At 38.2% G+C, this 20674-nt stretch overlaps 1 protein-coding gene across 8 annotated transcripts in view; it reads right to left on the reverse strand.

Annotated features, from left to right (window-relative positions):
* Positions 1 to 20674, reverse strand: part of NCOA2 (nuclear receptor coactivator 2) — a 185948-nt gene that overhangs the window by 110366 nt on the left and 54908 nt on the right. For all 8 annotated transcript variants that reach the window (XM_027725418.2, XM_027725421.2, XM_027725424.2 and 5 more), the window contains one exon: positions 10473 to 10706. The gene's annotated coding sequence lies outside the window, so the exon portion shown is untranslated. The remainder of the gene's footprint in view (positions 1 to 10472; positions 10707 to 20674) is intronic.

Raw genomic sequence — 20674 nt, forward strand, 5'->3', positions numbered from 1 at the left:
CCATCTACACAAGTGCACAGTGTGACCTCATCAGCCTTGTTTCTACAGGAGAAGAGGCTAAAAATAAAGGAGAATATTTGACCTTATTACTATTTCACAGAAAGCTAATTTAGATGGACCAAACTAAACAGCTGGCTATACTAACAGATCACCTAGAAGTAATACCACAATATTAAAATCCATCTTGTACATTTTGCTAGACAGTTTTTAAAGGAAAACAGACACGTGGGTCTGATTTAGCTTCAAATAGGAGATATAAAGAGATAATTTCCCACATATATGTATTTTACTGTAATCTATGATACGTGATAAGATTTGTGATACTTTAAATTTTTTTTAATCTAGCATTTATGCAAGTGTGTTGTCTTCAAGAACATAAACACAAGCCAGCACTCGCATGAATAGTTATATTGCTCCATTTCACATGACCCTTAGCTGCTAAACTCTTTGTAAATGTAGCAAGAGAATATAAGCCAGCCCATGTCACTGAGACCAGTTAAGTAACATATACCAGAGAACAATCAAATAACAGCATTAAGCCACTTCTAGGCAGGTCACAGAATATGTTCACATACAAAACTCTAATAGTTACAAGGTCTGATCATTTACTAAAAGACAGAATAAAAATTACCCCAAATAAATAAATCAAAATATAGATTTTAAGGCCAAAATAGTCCACCATCTCCACCTCTCGTACAACAAAGACCACAGGATTTTACTTAGCACCTCTTACAGCAAAGACCAAGACCTTAGATCTGCAAGTACATCGCTTTAGAATGCTATACATGAAGTCATACAATACTTCTATCACATACTACTTCCATAAACTGAGCAGTCTTAATCAATAAGATGTTTAGAAAACAGAAAAAGCTACTGATAACGTTGCATTTCTTTTAAACAAACAAATAAAAATCAAAGTAAAATAGATATCAACATTTTAAAACAATGGAAGAGATTTATCTAACTGGGAATCATGTTGGCAGATGTTATTTTACATATAAATCTAAAAGAATTATTATAAAATTATTAATACTAACAATTATATACCAGATATTAGCTATTAGATATTACCCAAAGTTCTATACAACACAGGTGTTTGTTATAAATACTATATACATAAATATAAAAAATAAACTGTGTGTACATTTATACACAGCATTCAGACATCTGTTAACAGGACTGGTACCACCTATGATCCAGGCCAGGAACAAGTGAATAGTCTTTTGCCCAGGGGAAAGCAAGACGGATGCTGTCACAGGAAACTTACTCCACTCAGTTTATCAGCAGCAAAATGAACAGTGGAAAAAGCCTGGTTTCAAAGAAGAAATAAAGAAAACAAGGCAACAGAACTGACTCTTAAGAACACAAAGAGGAAGGTATCCAAAGGTATCCACAACATGTCTAAACACAGGGAAATTTTTCACCTTGGCAGAGAAGTCTGATCTAGAGCAGAGCTCAAACAACTGCAAGGGATGACAAGACTGAAGAAGTGAAGTTGAAAACTTGGGAAACCTGACTCAAACCCCAAGGTGATCCAGTAGCACGGAAATGCTGTAAAGGCACTTGGTAATTTGTGTAAGTTTGTGCATCTCTTCTTATTTTTCTACAATGCAAAAAGTGATTTTAAAAAGTTTGCAACTGACCATGGATTTATACTATTTTCTATATTACTGGGGTAATTTCAAGAGTTCAACATTGATCTTGGTAATGTGGTTAGCTGACTCATGAGGGCCCCATTCCTGATAAGGAGAAACAATCTGTCCCCAGCAAAAGAGATCATTCATGCCAGAGCCAGAAACTTTGCAGGAGCCTAATGAGGTTTAGGGGAATTTACAAGTACCTGGATTTTACGTAGGTCCATAGAGCAATGACATGAGGGAACTGCTACGCATGAGAATTTCTTTCTTTCAGTTTTATTTAAGAACAACAATTCTGCTCTACATGTTAGAGACGAGGCCAATTGCAGTAACTCCGTACAAAAATGCATATATTCCTCTATTTGACTGTATTTGAGTTAAGCAATCCATATTATTTGTAGAAATACACAAAAGTAACAAGTTTCTTCTATCATCAGCTGAAAGAGCAAGTTATAGTAAGTTGAGATCTTAAAGCTAACACCCAATTTGTATATGATTTTTCTATTGTTTCATTTTCACCTGAACCATCTTCATTAGTACAAGAGCTTAATGGTTTCGTAAGCGTGAAAATCCTTAAAACAATGCATTCAAAAAGATACCAAAGTTAAAAAGTATAAATCTTACAAAATTCTAATTTAGTATTTAACCTTATGATGACAAAAACACACAACCAAGTGTGGAGATGATTGTTACAGGCATTTGTTTTGGATGACCTGCACAGATTAATAAGGTATTAATTACTCTCACATAATTGGTATGCATATTATCTCAGGATAATAAAAACTTTATATAAATACTATCACTGCATACCAATGAAGAGTGCACATAAAATTTTATGCATTTTATTAATATTATTATTTACATATATACAGAGCTTTCCATGCTCTTTTCTGGTTTAATAGGTACAGTCTCACATTAGTCTTGCAATTCTCCTAAAGGGCAATATAAAACTAAAATATCAAAATTCAGTCATAAATTAGTATTTATCTTCTCAAACAGAAATTAGAAGTTTGAATCTGAATTACTTCATATGCAAATAAGATGCTTTTTATATGGCATGTGAGCTTGTAATTCATAAGGTCATTTTTAATGCAGTGTTTTTAAAGGGTATGATTTTCTATTAAAAGAAGTCACTTATTACAAGGAGTTGGCAATTCTATTTCAGTACGATGCAGAACCTCAAGCCAGTTAATTCTCACAGACCTCACTTCCCAGTCTTTGGGGTAGTCACCAACCTGGCCAGCCCGCACATGCCACAAGTAGCTACTCTAGAAATATTGTCAAGATTTCCTCATGGAAATAAAGCCGGACCACAGGAGAAGGGAGACACTTCCACTCCCTTGGAGACAGCCCTCTTAAACTGGATTGTAGCAAGCCTCCAATACAGTCCTGTTGCTGGGCAGCATTTGCTGCTGCAAAGCTGCTCTCCGTCTCCTTTGGTAAAAAGCAGAGCAGATGGAAATTTCCTGTAGGCTGGTCTTGGCCCAGAGACCACTGTTTGGACCATACTCCTCCGCGAATAAGAGCAATCCATTCATTGCATCAAACTGACTGGCCCTACTGTCCTCTTTTACAACACAACCCCGCTCAATTCCTTTAAGTCAGTGATAAAACACAGCGCAATGTGAGCACATTTCATCGCCTGTGCCTGGGCTAGGAACTAAGCCATGAAGGAAAATGCGGCCATGTCACGCTAAGCAAAGAAATACATGAGTAACTCTGGCAAACACCTAAGATAATGACTGAAGGTAATGTTATATTGATGCTATAATAAATTATTACCTACAGACACAGAGTAAGCAGACACAGCAGCAGAAGCTGTACAACCATCCTCTTCAGAATGGCAGTTGTATGTTCTCTTAAAACATTGGAAGACAAGAATAGGAAGAAATCCTTTATACAATTAAAAATGTTATAAACTTGTTGTGTCCTGAAAGATTCCAAATTTTAGTTAGAATGAAAGAAACACTTCAGTATATATAGCAACCATGGGTTTTTTCTAGGGTGCAAAGGAGTTCTGACTTTCATTGGTCCTCCCTTGTCTCCCCTGTTAAATCATAGCCAAAAACACTAGGGAGTTCAATGCAGAACTCTGTCCTGATTTCTGTTCCCTTTGCAATCACTGTTGGATGTATCTTGGCTGTTACACAGAGGCTGTTAGGACTGTTTCTCCTTTCAAAAATCCATTCAGAAACATGAGTCAAGGTTCTTGTCATAGATGTAGCTCTTCTGATTGTTCTAGTGACAACAAAATGGGTTAGCCAGCTTTTTCTGAAGAAGTGAAAACCTTGGTACAGGATGAAATAATTCTTTTAAGGACTTCCTTGCATAAAGACAAAAGATGGTCACTATGAATGTATAATATTCCACTATTTATCTGACAGTTGAAGAGGAAAGGTAGGAAAGGAAGGGAAATGTTCCATATTATGTTTAGGACAGAGTAATCTTTATTGAGCTCTGTCTAGAGGTTTCTCACAGGGCTTTGCAAAATGCAGTGATACCTATCACATGAAGAAAAGGTCCACTGTCAATTACCATATGCAGCAAGTGCTGCAGCTTCAGTAACCAAGTAGAGCTTCCCTGGAGAAACTCTCCTAAGAGAGTAAACTTACCCTGTAAAGGCTCCTCAATGGCTCTTTCCAGCAAGCAGAGTACATGGGGAATGTACATTTGCTGCTCAAGTGCATGATATCAGCAGAGACAGAGAAATGTGACAGGTATTTTCTGGATGAAAAGTTAGGGCTCTCCTCAAAGGCTCCCCAAGCAGCCTAAAACACATTTGAACCGACCCGAGAGTGTACATGAGCAGAAGAGGAACTCTTTCTCATCCTTTTGTATTCATGCTTTTCTGTCACACTAAGTGCATGAGCAGAGTCAAAGGCAGGATGGGTGAATTAACTCAGAAAAAAGCTGTCCAAAAAAGCTGAGCAATCAGTCCTCAAAAAATTAATGATAAAAGACTTTGAATAAAGCCAATTTGTAATGGAATGTAAGAAGGGAAGTCCCTAAAGAGAAAAAACTGTCTACCGGCTCGGCAGCAGGTTTTGCTGCCCCATGCAGTTTACCATGGCAAGAAGCCAACTTGGCAAGGCTCACTCTTCTCCAAGGAGCCTGGCAGTGTGCCAGGCACACTCACAGGTCTCATTGCTGCTGCCAAGCTCGAGGGGCAACTGAAGACCCTCTTCTGTAAATCTGCAGATCGGGTTATGACTGGGAATATTTGTGTTTTAAAACGTTCTGAACCAAGTCAGGTTCCCTCTGTGTTTATACAGTGACTGAACAGGCGAAACAGAATACTTAACTGAGCTAGAGAAAATGAGCCACAGATTGTTAATTATATGGCTATTTGCACTTTGACTGGAAGAGGAAGTAAGCTAGTTATAACTACTTTGGGCTTTACTCCTTCAACAGCATTGAAACCGCATTTATGACAGCTGAAACTGTGCAATTTTATATAAATGTTCGTGCTTCCTGTTTTTGAAACAAGTCCTTGTCTGCCTGCCCTTACCTCACAGTAACGTCACTGGAACCATAATGTATTAAATGTGCTCAGTTTTACTGACCTTAAGATCTTATTTTACCGTTTTTAAATGTGTAAATAAAACGCATATACTGGACTACTGTTGCCAAGCATCTCTATTTCTAGGACCTAACTGTACTCATTAGGCAACACATGTTTTTCACGTGTGAGACTGAAAAGCCCAGCTATCACCGGGGGCGTGCTCAGTCGCTGGTGACGTGGTCACGGTCACTCTCAGATGAGGAGGCAGGTGCATCGCACTCCCCCAGCAGGCAGGCTGCACTCCGAATAACACATGTAGGGAGATCTATCTTTTCCTCTTCCATATGCAGTATTTCAAGTGATTTGTAATAGCAGCTTTATTATTTTGCACAGTATAGTATTCATTCTTCATTGTGGCAAGTGTATGTTCAATCTTATAGACACTGAGTGTGCGGAGTAACACAGTCCTCCTTGTATAAATTGAAGAAAATCTCAATTTGACTAGAAGATAATTTTGAAAATATCATTTCACAACCCTCATAAGGAGCAGTATATGTTTCCTGTCCTTTTCTCTCATTCTGCTTATTTATGTTAATTGGATCTCAAAAACCAAACTTCTGTAATAAGTACAATTACATAAATCAGCACTCTGCTTTTCCAGTGACAGTCATTTTCCTACAAGGTTACATCAGGAAGACTGATCATACTGTTCAACTGAAAAGCAAATGCATATCCAGTAATTACTGATGATAAAACGTGATAATTTTTACCAAAAAAAACCCCCACCCACATTTAATTTACAATGTACTCCTCCAGATTCAGTATGGGACATGCTGCTTGAGAGTCAAGTACCCCTATACAAATGCATGATATTAACTGTCAAGACCACAGAGAGAAGCAGCAGCATTTCTACTACCTTTGTTTTGTTCTTCGAGACCACAACCTCTTACTTTAGACCATTAGACCCTACCCTTTAGCTGTAGGAACTTACCACATTCACAGTGCTAACAGAGAGTAAACAATTACAGACCTCTTGATATCACACTGAAGGAAGATTAAATAAAGGTTTGCTTTAAAAGGCCTTGTTCAAAAACCTTCAACTAAAAGAAATACTAAAGCTAAAATTTCAAATTTAATTACATCTGATTTATTGATTTCTCTCAACTTTCAAAGTAAACACAGTATACAGTTGAACTCAGGCACTTCTTAAAAACACTTCCCTTGGTTGTGTTCTTCCTGCCTCAAGTCAAGGCACGGTTTTGAAGCCAATTTACAACTAAAAGAGGCTGGTCCTGCCACCCCTCTTTTCCAGGCCATCATCAGCAGAGACATTTGTCCAACTCTGCAGTTAGGAAGTTCAAAGAATTCAAGAGCCTGCCAAGTGACCCAACCAAAAACGCAGTTAGCTGACCACTAGTTTGGCTCTCTGAGCCACCTCAGCCGAGAGTTGCAGCTGCAGCAGCACTGGCATGAAGGAGATGGGGTAACACCTCAGCATGGAGGGTGCAAGCCACACACTTCTGGAAGCTGTTAGGCCAATGCTAGCTGCAATGATGCTATATTTGTGGCATCTCCACAAAAACTGGCCCTATGTTCAGCCCCTATCCTCCAAACAAGGGAGGACACAGAAAAATCCAATTCATGAAGTGCATCTAGAGGTGCCCAAATTAAAGGGACTCACTGAGCTACAAAGTCTCAACTCATCTTCTGACTTTTTTTTGACTGAAGCCTACTGTTTCTATATGGAAGTGCTCAAGTTCAGATCTTTGTAAAACTTATTCCCCAAAGTAATGTGAGCATTTCTAATAAGGAAAAGAAAATAAGACTTAATGAAGGCAACCCAGATTAGCTGAATGACACATCACAGTGGAACAATTCTGCTGTTAAAGACCATGCAGATGTTACGATGGAGGCAAAGAAAGTCTTTCTTTAGCTAAGCACAGCTGCTGCATACAACTTCAAAAAGACTTGGCACAGGATTTCAGCCACAAAAGTTTCCCCTCACTTCCATTTCATGAACGTCATCTGCAACTTCAGTGAGCTGCACCAAGGACAAAAACAACACACAGGGAGTTTGGAACATCTTATCAGCAATGGGGCAGCTTCTTGCACTCCCAATACTCACATGCACCTTCAGAAAACAACTACACATCTCCATTCCTCGTCAGCCCAGCAATCCCTCAAAAGCAATGATATCCCACACTGCTGTTCCTCCTGTTTATACCTTCTTTATCTTCTGTTTTAAAGAGGACAAATTACTACATAATTAACATATATAAAAGCTGAAAAAATAGCCATAGTTAACAGATAATTTCCTTTACTTTTCAAGTAACATTAAAAAGTATTATCAACTTCCGTTCACATCCCTCATACACTAAGCTACTCTGAACAGACACCCTGACCACAAAGCTGAAAATGCCATAGCTTACAATCACATTGAATGCACATGCTTAATGCCAGTCTTGTATTTTTCACGTAACATATGTACTACAAAGAAAATATATATTCACTGTCTAAATTCAGAGTTCAGCTTTCCCTTCTAAATGTGTCAAAGTATTACAGCTAGTTATATGTAGTACATAAGAAGAACTTGCATCGATTTTATATATTTAACAGTAAAGTACACAGAAACTTGATTGGCATTACACCTGTGATTTCCTTTCTTTCAGTGATGATTCTGTTAGGAGATGTACCTGCGAATTCAAACTGCTTTAAGGCACATGTATGTGTATGAGATCAAATTAGAGCATTCCTGACACACGGGAACAGAATCTTTGAAACTGTTTTGAATTTCTCCCTTCTTTCTTCTTTTATTAATTCATATGACATCAGCTCGCTGACTCTATAACATTCTTAGGCATTTACCATGTGAAGTCATAAACTGCTTTGTCACCTACAATATTTTTTTCACAACTGTGAAGCTACAAAGAACTAGTCTAAATGAGAAAACAGCAATAGAAGCAACTAAAATTCTGTTAATGTTCAAACTGCATAAGTAAAACAGAGTAGAAAAAAAATGCAGAAACAAAGAAATATAAATAGAAATGCACCAGAAGAGGTGCAATTTAAAAACGGCTCAATTACTTCATTATCAAGAACTTGATACAAAGCTGGAAACTCACAACTTTAAAGATGTTAGTAATATTTATTAAAAACAGTGAAGAAAACTCAATAGAGCAAAGGTAAAGCTTGAAATACTAGAAATATTAACCACAGTATTACTGTATTCATGAGAACATAACACTTCAACATGACCTACTTCAATAACAGTAAATAAATTAAAGAATATGGACACTAACGTCCTGACTCTACTGATCCAATAAAATACCATCTTCTCAGAATTAGTAACAGACTCATGAAACCGAACCAATTTGTTCAACAGATGGTTCAGTTGACTCAAAGAAATTTTACTTCTCTACTGTAGAAATACAGTGCACTGAATAAAATTCCACTATTATTAGCAGGATTCACAATATATTAGCTCATTATTAGCTTCCATTTCCATTCTTTCTCTCTTTCACACAACAGAAACCATTTTCCATACTGGATTAGACGTGACAATGAAATAAAGTAGGCACACTGATAAAACAAGCCACCCTCCTCCTCTCCCCTCTCACCCCCCCCGTTTTATGGGATACACAGGAACGGCAGAGTTTTTATTTTTCTTGGCGTTCCTCTCCCCACATTAGCTGATAATCTCCTCCGTGTAGCTGTGCCAGCACACTGCCTCGCAGGCCCACAACACCCCTGCTGTTCCAGTCCCATGCTTTTCTCCAGCAGGCTCTGCGAATCGTGCGATCCTTTCGTAATGTGTGCTATTGCATCAGTCTAATTGCAACATAATTCTCAATGCTCTAGGTAAAGCAAATAATTTCATTTTTAACTTCTGCTCATAAAACACAGATTGTCTCCCCACCGCCCCTGCTGCCTTTTTTTATTTTTAAAGATTTCAAGAAAGACTTGCACAAACTGCACAGCAGTAGTCAAACAAAAATATCTCATGTTTTCTTAGAAAGCAGCACTTACATTGCTCAACACCTAAAGCATTACTGCAGCCTTTCACAGAGCCATATGCAGTAGATCCCCTGTGAGCAGGCTAGAAGGGGAATGTACATTCTTACTCTGTGTATTTAATATAATATTCAGCCATTATCAAAGCTTCATACTTTTTTCTCTCTCTCCCTCTCTTCCCTGCAGTAGAGAGTAACAGCTTATCTGGCAAACACACTCACTATGCTTCTAGTCACCAAAGAAATGCTCTTGGTTAATTCATAAAATCTGATCTAATGTCAGATATTTTGCATTCAGTTTAGCTAAGTTAAAACAATATTTAGCGAACCGTGCCTTGGCCGAAAAATTCTCTGTTATCTATTGATTACAACAGCATTGTAGCTAACTGGACATCACACTAGGAAAATATAAATCCCGAGCCTGAGGAAATGCAGATGAAATTCTGATCTCAAGCCACTCTGATAGTGGGCATTACAAACACTGTCTACTTAGTATCTGATACAATAACCAGGCACAAGAGGCATGTGCCTGCAATGCATGATGAATTTAGATTTCATTTTGGTTTTATGTACATTTATTATCTGAGTTGACAGCATCAAAAAATGCTGTGCCTCTTATACCCCAAAATCATCCTACATCATACAAACTAGTCTCTAGAAGCAAGCACTCATAGAAGGAAATAGCAGAAGTTAAATTTCAAAAAACTTAAACTTTGCCTTTGTTTGCTTTTGTGGAATGGTATATGTCGCAGTTATGTCATACTATTTCCACGGCGCCTCTTCCACATTCAAAAAATTACAAAATTACCACTAATCTACACAACAATCTGTTTAACTCTTGGCATTTGGCGTATGGTCCTATACCTTATTTACTGCACACTACTCACAATTTTTTTTTGGAAGATGGAACAAGTGATTTTTTTGTGAATTCAGTGGTGCAGCTGAGTGCTTCATCAACATGATGGTTAGTCTTACCGTTACTCCTAACTAAGGATAACTCCTAACTAGGAATAACTGTGTTATTCCTAGCTTCCTAACTAAATGAAATGAAATGACAGCTTTAAGGTCAAAATGATTCTCCAATTCTGAAGACAACTTTGTCTCCAGTTTGGCAAAACTCAGACCTAATTTTTTCTCAGCACTTAGCATTACATTGTGCTTTATATAGAACTTTGAAACCACAGCCCCCACTGCCTCACTCCCAGTTACCAGTGCTCAGCACTTTTTCAAGTAAGATCCAAAGATCTCAAGTCATCTGCAAGACAGCAAGACACATACTGAAGTTAGCAAAGACATGAGAAAAGCTCATTTTGAGCAACTTACCTAGCATCACCTAGGAAGTCTGCAGCACAGCCGGGAAGAGAGTCCCGCTCTCCAGGGCAGCATGCAGCTGCGCAGACCACCAGAATGGCTCCTGCCTCTTGCAATCCCCTGCCTCGTCCACCACGTGCGTCCCGACTTCTGCTGGAAGTGAGGCAGGGGTACTACAGAGAACAGCCTTCTCCAACGCATCAACCAGATTCATTCCCAGAACAAGTCCATCCTGTGCACGGGGTCCTGCAGGGAAGAAAACAGCACATCAGCACGCGATTAAATACCATTAAACTGAGGGGCTTCCTCACAAAGGGCCAAATGTGAAACAATTCTCTGCATGGAAACTAGCCAGAGGTGATGGTTAAAAACATCTGGACCTTCCAGAACAAACTCTGTCTGTTTTCCTAAAGCCATATCCTCTGGCCCACGTTGATTCTAGCCCTGGTCCTTCTTCATTCCTACCTTCAGCACCCTTGCCAAATCTCTCCTTACCCTCACTCCTCAAGGCTTTTTATCTCTCCCAGCTCAGTCGCTTCCAGGCTTGGCTAGCAGTGCCACACTCTCCCCTTGACTCCCCCTATTTCCTTCATTCCCCAGTATTAACTCTCACTCTCACACATCCCTGTTCACAGGCTATGGTATTTTAGGGCCATGACCACACTAGGACCCCATGCATGTCAATGTCCCAATGGGTTCACTTCTGACTCTCAGGCACTGAGGGACAAGGCATCGTTTTTGTCCACCAGATCAGCCTCCCACCCAACTTCCAGGCCACACAGCTCTCGCATGATCAAGACAGTATGCAAGAAGTATCCTGTCTTTAAAAAAAGTTACAGTTTGGTAAATCCGTGAATTTTGCAGCGCTGACAAAGGCAAAGCTGTGACTCATAACCTGCTCTTCTTCTCCAGTGCCTATCACTAGCGCTTCCCACACTGCCATCTAACTCCTAGTCTCTGTTTCAAAGGGAGGGACATTGAGCATTTCCAAAAAAAGGTTGTTGGTGTTTTGTTTTGTTTTTTTTCTTTTTAATCTACAAAGAGAAATAACTTTTTCCACACATTCTCACAGATAGCTACATTATTTTGGCAACAACAACAACAAAAATTAAGCTAGAGGCAACTGCCTAGCCCCAAAGACTAACATTTTGTGAAGTTATTAACAACTCTGAGGAACATCCTATAGTGGGAAACACCAGGCAGCCTTCCTTACTGCAACTACTGGCACTCCCCTTTCAGCCCTTAATAGCTTAACTCATTCAGCTCACTGAAAGGACAACTGTGCAAATCCATACACCCGAGACCTGTGGTCAAATGGAGGAGGAGCAGCTGCAGATGGACAGTGCCAGAGTGAACTCCGTGCCATGCAAGCCACCTTTGCCTTCACCACCAGTTTTGTTGCATGCCTACAAGCAGTGTCCAAATAGCATCATCGGACAACAGCACACAGTCCAGCTAGCGTTTCTTCAGATGCTGTTCTTTTCATCCTAGAGGTACCAATGACTGCCTGAAAAGCTAAAGCTGCTCAAAAAATACTTCTAGGCCATGAAGACCTGAAGTAAAATAGGTTAGCTTCATTCCTGATGAAGGTCACACACAGCTAACAGAGATAATTTAAGCAAATTCATCTTAATTTACATTTGCACTTAATTAAGAGCAGCCCTGTATCAATTACAAAGAGGAAGGGTAACTGCATACCATACTATTGCTTGCAATCACCTGCCCCTACCTGGATGGGAAATAGCCTTCCTGTATAAAATTCTGGGAAACTTTTTCTTTCTTTTTCTCTAATTTAGCAGTTATTTATCTTAGCATGAAAAACAAATGCAGCACACTGTCAAGTAAAATACAGAAAAACAGACAACACATTATTTTAGAGCAAAGTCCAATTTACAGATTTTTATACTGAGCTCTTAATAGCAAACAGGGCAACAATTCCTCAATGGCTCTTGTAAATACTCTGCACAAACGTGGTCCAGAAGAGCAGACCAGGAAAAAATAAAAAGATTCTCCCATGCTTACACACAATACAAATTATAACTGGATTAAATGCACTATGACATTTATTTTTCAATAAGAAATAATTATTTCTAAGGAATGACTAACTATTCATGTGAGATTATACTTAGCCTAGAGACATCTGATCTATGGCAAAAGAAGTATGGGACCCACATGCACACTCCTAGAACGTTTGTGTTAATTCTTATGAAAATAAACTGAGAAGCTTCAACTTCACTGTATAAAACAAAAGGAGCATTAAAAGCTCATTTCCATCTTCAAAAACTACTAATAAATAATTTTATTATATCTTGAATTCAATTTAGTAATGAAACTGGCTATCAAGCATCTGTATTAGCTATACGTAATTTTTTTAAGACCAGAATAATTATCTGTTCACAAGTTACAGTTAAGATGGAAAATATAATTAGGTTGAATGAAACTTCAGTACTTCAGTGTACAATCATGGAAACTACACAAAACTGCTTAAGAAAAAGAGAGCAGAATTTCACGCACTATTTCATTTGGCAGAGTATAACATTTGCTGTCGGCAAAGGACTTTTTTCAATGAAGAAAAAGGAAAGGAAAGTATTTCCATTCATACAGCATTGCCCAAGCGATTAGAAGTATCAGGCACTGGTAACCGTCTCTCAACTGTAAGCAACTGCAATAGATTTTGCTCTTACAGGCTACTATATAGTGTTCCTAAAAACTCTTCTGAAGTCCAGCAGACCTCCAAAAAAGCTGTGTTTTTTTAACATAAGCTAACCTACTTATTTTGTCATCAAAATCAATATGTATAGGCTACAACACTACATCAAGTAGGAAAGCTTTAATGTAAAACAAATCACAAAACACTGATAATGGAAATGCTTGAAAAGGCTCTAGGATTGCAAGTATTTATGTAAGATTTGTGAATATATAAACACTTGGTCATATATGTCAAGAAAAAGGTGAGTCTCAGTGCAGTGAACTAAACAACAAAAAGACTAATCTTCCTTAGGACAGCATATCCTACAAGGACCTAAGACAGGTGGCTGAAGTGTATCGAACATCTTACCCAACAGCAAAGACTCATCCAAGACCATAAATTCACTGTAAGGTAAGATTCCCTTTTCCTTTATTTTGTTTTTAAGTAGTTTGAAGCATTTTTGAAATACAAATTATTCCTTGAAAACCTTCAACAGCTTTCTATTACTAATACAATTATCACAAAAGCCACACTACAATGCAAATAGAGTACTTGCTATCATCAACAATACTGGCATCGCTTGATGAGGGATTCTTCTCTATATGGTAAAACTAAATCTGTTGTTAAGTGTGTTTAGGGAAACTGTTCTTTAAGTCATCATAAGGAACACAATTTCCTACAATACTAGAACTTCCAATTATCAAAAAAACCCAAATTATTATTCCTTTCTAATTTCAAGAAATATCTCAAAGAATTCTATAATCCTATATAACTATAAATCCTACATACTAGCATCAATGCAAAAACTACTTCATGCATTGATCAACATGTATAGTGTAGTTTACTCTTTTATTTCAATCTGTTCAAATAACATGATACAACGAGTTCAGTATAAAACATTATGGCTGATATGCAAATAAACAGACTCCCACACTAAGGCTACTGCTCCACAATACATTGCACACAGATGCTCACAGCTTGCCCTCACACTGAAAAATAGATTAAAATGGGAAAGCAGACTTGTACCTGTATTCTATTGATTTTATTGACTTTGGGCATATTATTTAAAAAAAAAAAAAAAGTGAGTTACGAGTACTGACCAGAACTTACAACTTCCAACAGCTGTGGCACTACATCCTTAATTTTGTGGCTCATCGTCATATAAAATAAAGCCCCTGTCCTGGAAACCCAGTAAAGCACTGTAAGTACTCACAACACCAAATTTGTTTTTCTTACTCTATGAATGGCAGTGCCAAAAATAGATAGAGAGCAAAGAGTAAACGGTATTTAGTAGTATGAAATCCATGTGCTATCTACTAAAATAAATCTACTCATAGTCTGTTATGTTTTCAAAACAATACACTTGAGTCTCAGATTTGTGAAAAATTGGAAGTTATATACTTATATGTGATTTAAATTTTTTTTTCAGAGAGTTATAAAAAAACTGAGTAACAGCACGGATACAAGGATATATTGCATAGAAAGCTAACACAAAGTCCTTAGAATAAATGCAAATACACCTGTAGAATTCTCTGGCCATTGAACTGGCTCTTAGGACATACTTCAGAGTGAAGATGACTCCTGGCACACATTTAGCTTGGTAATGTACCAAAGCAAACCTTTTAAAGTTATCCCCCTCTTATTACTGTGGCTTGGAAAAGAAATATACTGTGACCATTTATTTTTGTGAGCAAAACCCCCTTTTTGCTACAGGGCTTTACTACTGTTTTAAAACTATGCTTTAGTTTTCACTGAGATCATATTCAGAAATTCAAAACTACATGATAAAATTCATACATTTGCCGAAGACACAAGAAAATTCTTCACAGAGCAGAGAATAAAAAAATAGGAGAACTGAGAAATATTATTCCTCCTAAACATACAAAAATGCATGTCGTACATAGTTTCCTTAACAAAATAATTATCATTAAACTCTGTTTGTGCCTAATTTGTGAGAGTCTTTGAATAAAATATCCTTTTTTACACTACCTTGCTATTCCAGTAGTGTGCTTTGCTCCAGAAGTTGTAGATTTTGAGCCTGAAATCCATGATGAGCAGGAGCACAGAACATTTTCTAACAGATGCTGTGTGAGGGAACATGAGTTTGGTGCCTCCATGCATGACAGCTCTGATTTAATATGCTGATTTCTACTCTACTCCCTGGGTTACATTTGTAAAACTTAATAATCTCCTTTTTGAGATCTCTTATTTGAACCCACAAATCCTTCCTCTCATGGAAATACCCCAAACACCATCACATTACTCTGGACAGAAATGCACAGTGTGCTGTTACACCAGAGTGCTGAGCCAACCTAACAGCTAACTACTATTAAAAAAATCCCTGTGCTCCTGTCTCTTTCCTTGTATTCATCCTGTCCTGCCATACCAAACCTTCTCACTTGCTCTCTGATGCTTCTCCCCTCTGCATGGATAGATTAACACTTGCTAGTCCAAAGACTAGGAACCAGGCACGTCTGCTGACAGGGGACTGCATCTGTTTAAGCTAGACAAGCCCTCTGAACTGTGTAACTCTGTCTCTGCAGCCTGATGAGACTATTGCCATCTCTTGTCTCTTCCCTACTGAGGGTAAAGAATCTCTGAATTCCCCAACCAGCAGTTTCCAAGCTGTAATGCATGGTTGATAGCCACAATAAGTGCTCTATAGCTAATCCAGCAAAACTATATCATACACCATAATTACAAATGTCTAAATTTCGCAGATTTATAGCAGTAACCAGTGAGAAAATTTAGGAGTGGGAAAATGTTCTCAAAAACTTAAGGAAGCACTAGTAACAAAGCTTGCCTATCCTCCATCCTTGTGTAAGAACTGAAGAAAGCCCCCAGTACAGTCGACAGCCAGAGCACGCCCCATTCCTAATCTCTGATACTTCTCTCACCTTCAGCCAGCGTAGCTGGCTAGTGGGTACCACACATTTAATACTCTTCAACTGGACAGCGCAGCAGTTATGAAAGTTTTGCTAAGTTTTTCAGCAAAGAAGATTAAAAAAATCACCAGTAACTTCAAACTTAAGTAGTTTGGACCAAATTGAGTTGCCTGGTTACTATTATTTTTTTGGATTTCTTGACAAGCATGCCTTTTTTTTTTTTCCCCTTTAAGCCAACTCACTATGAAACCATATGAAGGAACAGCTTCTCTACCACATAATCTCCCCAAATGTGAAATGGTTTTAATACTTACCTCCAGTGACAATTACAACACAGAACCAAAGAATTATATATTAATCCCATGAATTTCTGAGTCAAAAAAGAACATACAGCATTTAAATATAAGTTTAAAGTGAGACAATTCTACTCAATTTACTAAGCATACTACTATGCATATGTATTTATATAGATATACACAGATTATATATTAAAATATAAAACATATATAGCATATATATAATTTCTAAAAAAACTTCCCCAAAAAATGCTACTCAATTCTTCTAAAAACCAAATCAGTTCCAATTTTATGACTAAATTTGGTGACTCATTTTTTTCTTTGCTTCCAGGATTTTTCTGCAGACACCCCCAGAAGTGAGGAAACTGCTTTGATTCCTGCTGAATACAAATGCAGTAAGTTGGAACTCTCAAAAGAGAGAAAAAAATTGTGATTGTTTCAAGTGTTCATTAAGTGCAAGTGGAATCACGTGGAAAAGCTGCCGTATCTACAGCTCGGGGTAACTTTAGTCCGCAGCTTTCACCAAGGTGAAGTAATGTTCTGATGCAAGGTAGGGTGCAAAGAAATTCTAACTACATATAAATTAAAGGAGGTAAAGAGAGCTTCACACTTTGCTACGACCATCAGTCACGCTCCTTGCACCTATTCAGAGCACCCAGAACACCCCCATGCCACGTTTCTGTCCTCCTCTCTTTCAGACTGTTGACCCACCTCATCCACTCCTTGAGTCACATGCACACTACTCCCTTCAGTCCCCTTTTGGGAAGCTAAGGGCCATTAACATGATTGCTACCTGACTGGTTTCTAACCAGGCAGGCCAGTTTTACTGCTGTCTTAATGAGTGCAAATGAGACAACTGCATTTTCCAGTTTTCTGAGGAGCCACTCCAGCAGGGAATGTGTGGAAACACTGGTACACAAACCTGTCCACGGCCCTGCAGACTCCCAGCTCTTGCACCACATTGGTGCCATAACCTTGGCGTGGTTGGTACCACTGCACATAGGCAGGGCATCTGAGCATACAAACCAATCATCTTTAGATGCAATTTATCTTTTTTTCTTTAAAAAGTGGCCAGCTGGCATGCCTAACTCTATTTCTCCTCTTGCATATCAGCAGGACAGTCAGCATCCCATTTCTATTAACAGCCTGCAAAAAGTTTTGTAAACCATCCTTCAATGACACCAGGGCTTCCTGCCTTACATTTTTTCTACCTCTTCTTTCACCCCACTCCCAATACACGCCAAATCCTCATTCCTATCTATCTTCCTCCTGTTCATGAGGCAGGTCTTTCAGAGCGCCAACTTTTTGAGCTGCACCAGGAGGATGGGCAGAGAGGGAGCTGGGGATATTATGCTGAAGGTGTTAACGGCCACCATCAAATGGTTCTTTGATCTCCGGGCAATTACAGAGCTGGGCCTGCTAACCAGATGCAAGGGGCTCCCTCTTTCCCCTATTTCTTTCTTCTGCATCCCAGACAGACAGAAATGGCATCAACTTGAGTGCAAGACCCCATAAACCAATTATAAGTTTATTTTGAATTTAGAAAGAAGAAAAGGACTATTTTGCTTTTACAGAAGATGTTAGAAAGAGTTTGTAAACCAACAGTATAACTCTGAAGGAGACTCTTGTAACCAATCCCGTCTGCTTAAGAGCTGGCTGAAAATATGCAATTTGAGTGCTGAAGTTTAACAACAGTTGAAGTTCTCAGAAGTTCTCATCACAATCATATATAAAAAAAGAGAATTTTTAAAAGCTTCAAACACTAGATGAAAAGCATATGAGATTGGTTTAGTGCTTTCTACTAATTAGTACTGCTTTTATTATACAGGGCAAAGAAATAACAACTTTTTTTCCTAAACTGGCAGTGAACAGCCAATTCAGAAAGCTGCGTTTTTGTTTTCTGTGACAAGGCAGTGGAAAAATCTCTTTCATTTATTAGGTCTGCAGAGACCAAAACTGGCTGGGTGTCAAAACTGCTTTGTAAAATCTCAGATCCATTCAGCCATGTGTAGATTCCATAATTCTTTATGACCTGTTATCAGTATCAACTTCACAAAAGATGAAACTTTGGTGTCTTCAGGGTTTTGCTCCCTTTTATGAAGGGTTGCAATAACCCTCGTTGAACTGACAGTTCAACACAGAAAGGAAAAAAAAACCTAATGGCAGTGCCAAATTAAATTATTAGATTTTTTTTCTAGATGGGCTTTGCATAAAGACACAAAATTAGGTTTCCTACAATGGAGAATAAGCTGTATAACTATGTAAATTTTAAAAACTCTCATTGTTCCATGCCCCACGACATACACCTATGCTTAAGTGCCAGTTTCATCACCTCACTAGTAACTGCATAGTAGCCTGAATTGGTCATGAGGCTGGCCTTAAGTTGAAAGGCCTGATGGCAACCTGAGACAGTAAAACAAACTTTTTTTAGAAGGATGGGGCTTTTGAGAGGGATGAAAACCAGCAGGGTGGAGTGATTTACTTGCTTTTAACTACAAAAAGGATAAATTCCTAGATGGCTTTGATGAACTGAATAAAATGTGCTGCCACGTTAAAAAGTCACTTCTAATATCGGATCAGGTGCACACTATATTATATTCAGGGAAAAATATTAAACACACCTTACATCACATTCTTACATTTTTTATAGCAGAAGTTTATGAATAACAGCACTCACAACACTTTTTCATCTCAGACTTTGAATCCAAAATAACTAATTAATCATTTTATTCAACTGAAATATTCTTGGCTATGCTAAGATTCCTCTATATCTGTCTACACTGACAGCATTTGCTTGAATCGTCCCATTTTTTTTAGCAATGCATTCTATTGTATTCTTTAAAGTAAAAAGAACTGCAAACTAACTCACAAATTTTTCCCACGTTATTAAGTACCGTAAATAATAATTTTACCATTAAACCAAGGAATACTTGTGAAACATTCCACAGGCTTCACATATGCTAGAAGTCTAGTGTCCTCGTTCTGTACTCCGTTTGCAATCTTGCATCTGACACATACGTAAACATTAGCAGTCTATGTCCATGCAAGCTACATGTATTTATCAATACAGATAAACATGCACACACGCACGTGATTTTCTTCAAAGTTTAATAAAATCTGCAGGGTCTTTAGGTCACTGAAAAGTACGTGTGATTTTTATCACCACCACATAAACAGCCTTCTTTAATATTCCTCTCTTCACTAGGCAGTCTGCAGATCACAGGAGCACAGAGATTCTGAATTTAGTTTCAATTTCACAAGAGCACAGGGAATGTTACACAGCACCATTTCTCATACACAGAAAGGAATCTGTGCTCCTCACACATAGGTCTGCTACAATTCAAGCTTCATCCATAATTTGCTGATAGTTTGAGGGTAAGGAGTAAAAATTTTAGAAGTAAACAAACACAGCATTCATGAATACAACATAGAAACAATTTAGCACTGTTTTAGGAGTACGATGTTCAAATACGGCTCATTTAACATTTTAGAAATCTGTTGCAAAACATTAGAACTCTATCCTAATCTTTGTCCCTCGCTTGAAGCAAAACAGCTTTGTGTTGCCTCTAAAAATAGGGAGAGAGTAGGGGGATGGGAAGAGGAGAGAATAAGAGGATAAGTGGGAGTGAGAACTGATACACCATACTGACAGTAACTTTAAAAAGACCTGGTATTCTTAAAACTATGGCTTTCCTAACAAAGTCAGGCACATTCTTAATTATCAAATAAAAAAGGTCATCCTGAATGTCTTATTTTGTACATGCACATGCAAAGAAAAAAAGGAAAAGTTCTGTTTCATCTGTTACCAAAACCATCATTCTGCAGTCAACACTTTTAATGAAATACAGGCCAAAGGATTAGTCAGAACAGATTCACGGAAAAACAAAGGAAATCTGTACATAAATACAAGCCTACCACATAAGTAAACCCAAGAGTGAATCCTGCTCAAGTACCTCCGAGTACTGTCCTAAAAGGCTCCCTGTAATGGCTTCCATCAGCCCAGTAATTAGCAGCAACTGTAGTAGCCACTGCCCGAAGTTGAGAAATGATACTAATATCATCATTAAAGCACTGAGTCAAGTATTCTAAGTATTGAACGTGTCAGCAATATAGTCTGTGTTACAAGGCTTCAGAAAATTCTTTTTTTAGGGAATGAGCAGACAGGGGCCTGGCAGAGAATGCTATAGGGAAGACTATTAGGCTATAGGGAAGGTTGACACAGCTAGGAAGACAAGTTAATTGAAAGCTACAGTGTTACGAAGGAGCAAAGAAAGTCAACTGATTGTGCCTATCAAAGAAAAACTCCGTTGTGATGAGCCAGAGGCTGGCTGACAGATGGGCATG

Source organism: Pipra filicauda, unplaced genomic scaffold (genome assembly GCF_003945595.2).
Source record: "Pipra filicauda isolate LSUMZ 115617 unplaced genomic scaffold, ASM394559v2 scaffold177_size2800117_pilon, whole genome shotgun sequence".
NCBI classification, from domain to species: domain Eukaryota; kingdom Metazoa; phylum Chordata; class Aves; order Passeriformes; family Pipridae; genus Pipra; species Pipra filicauda.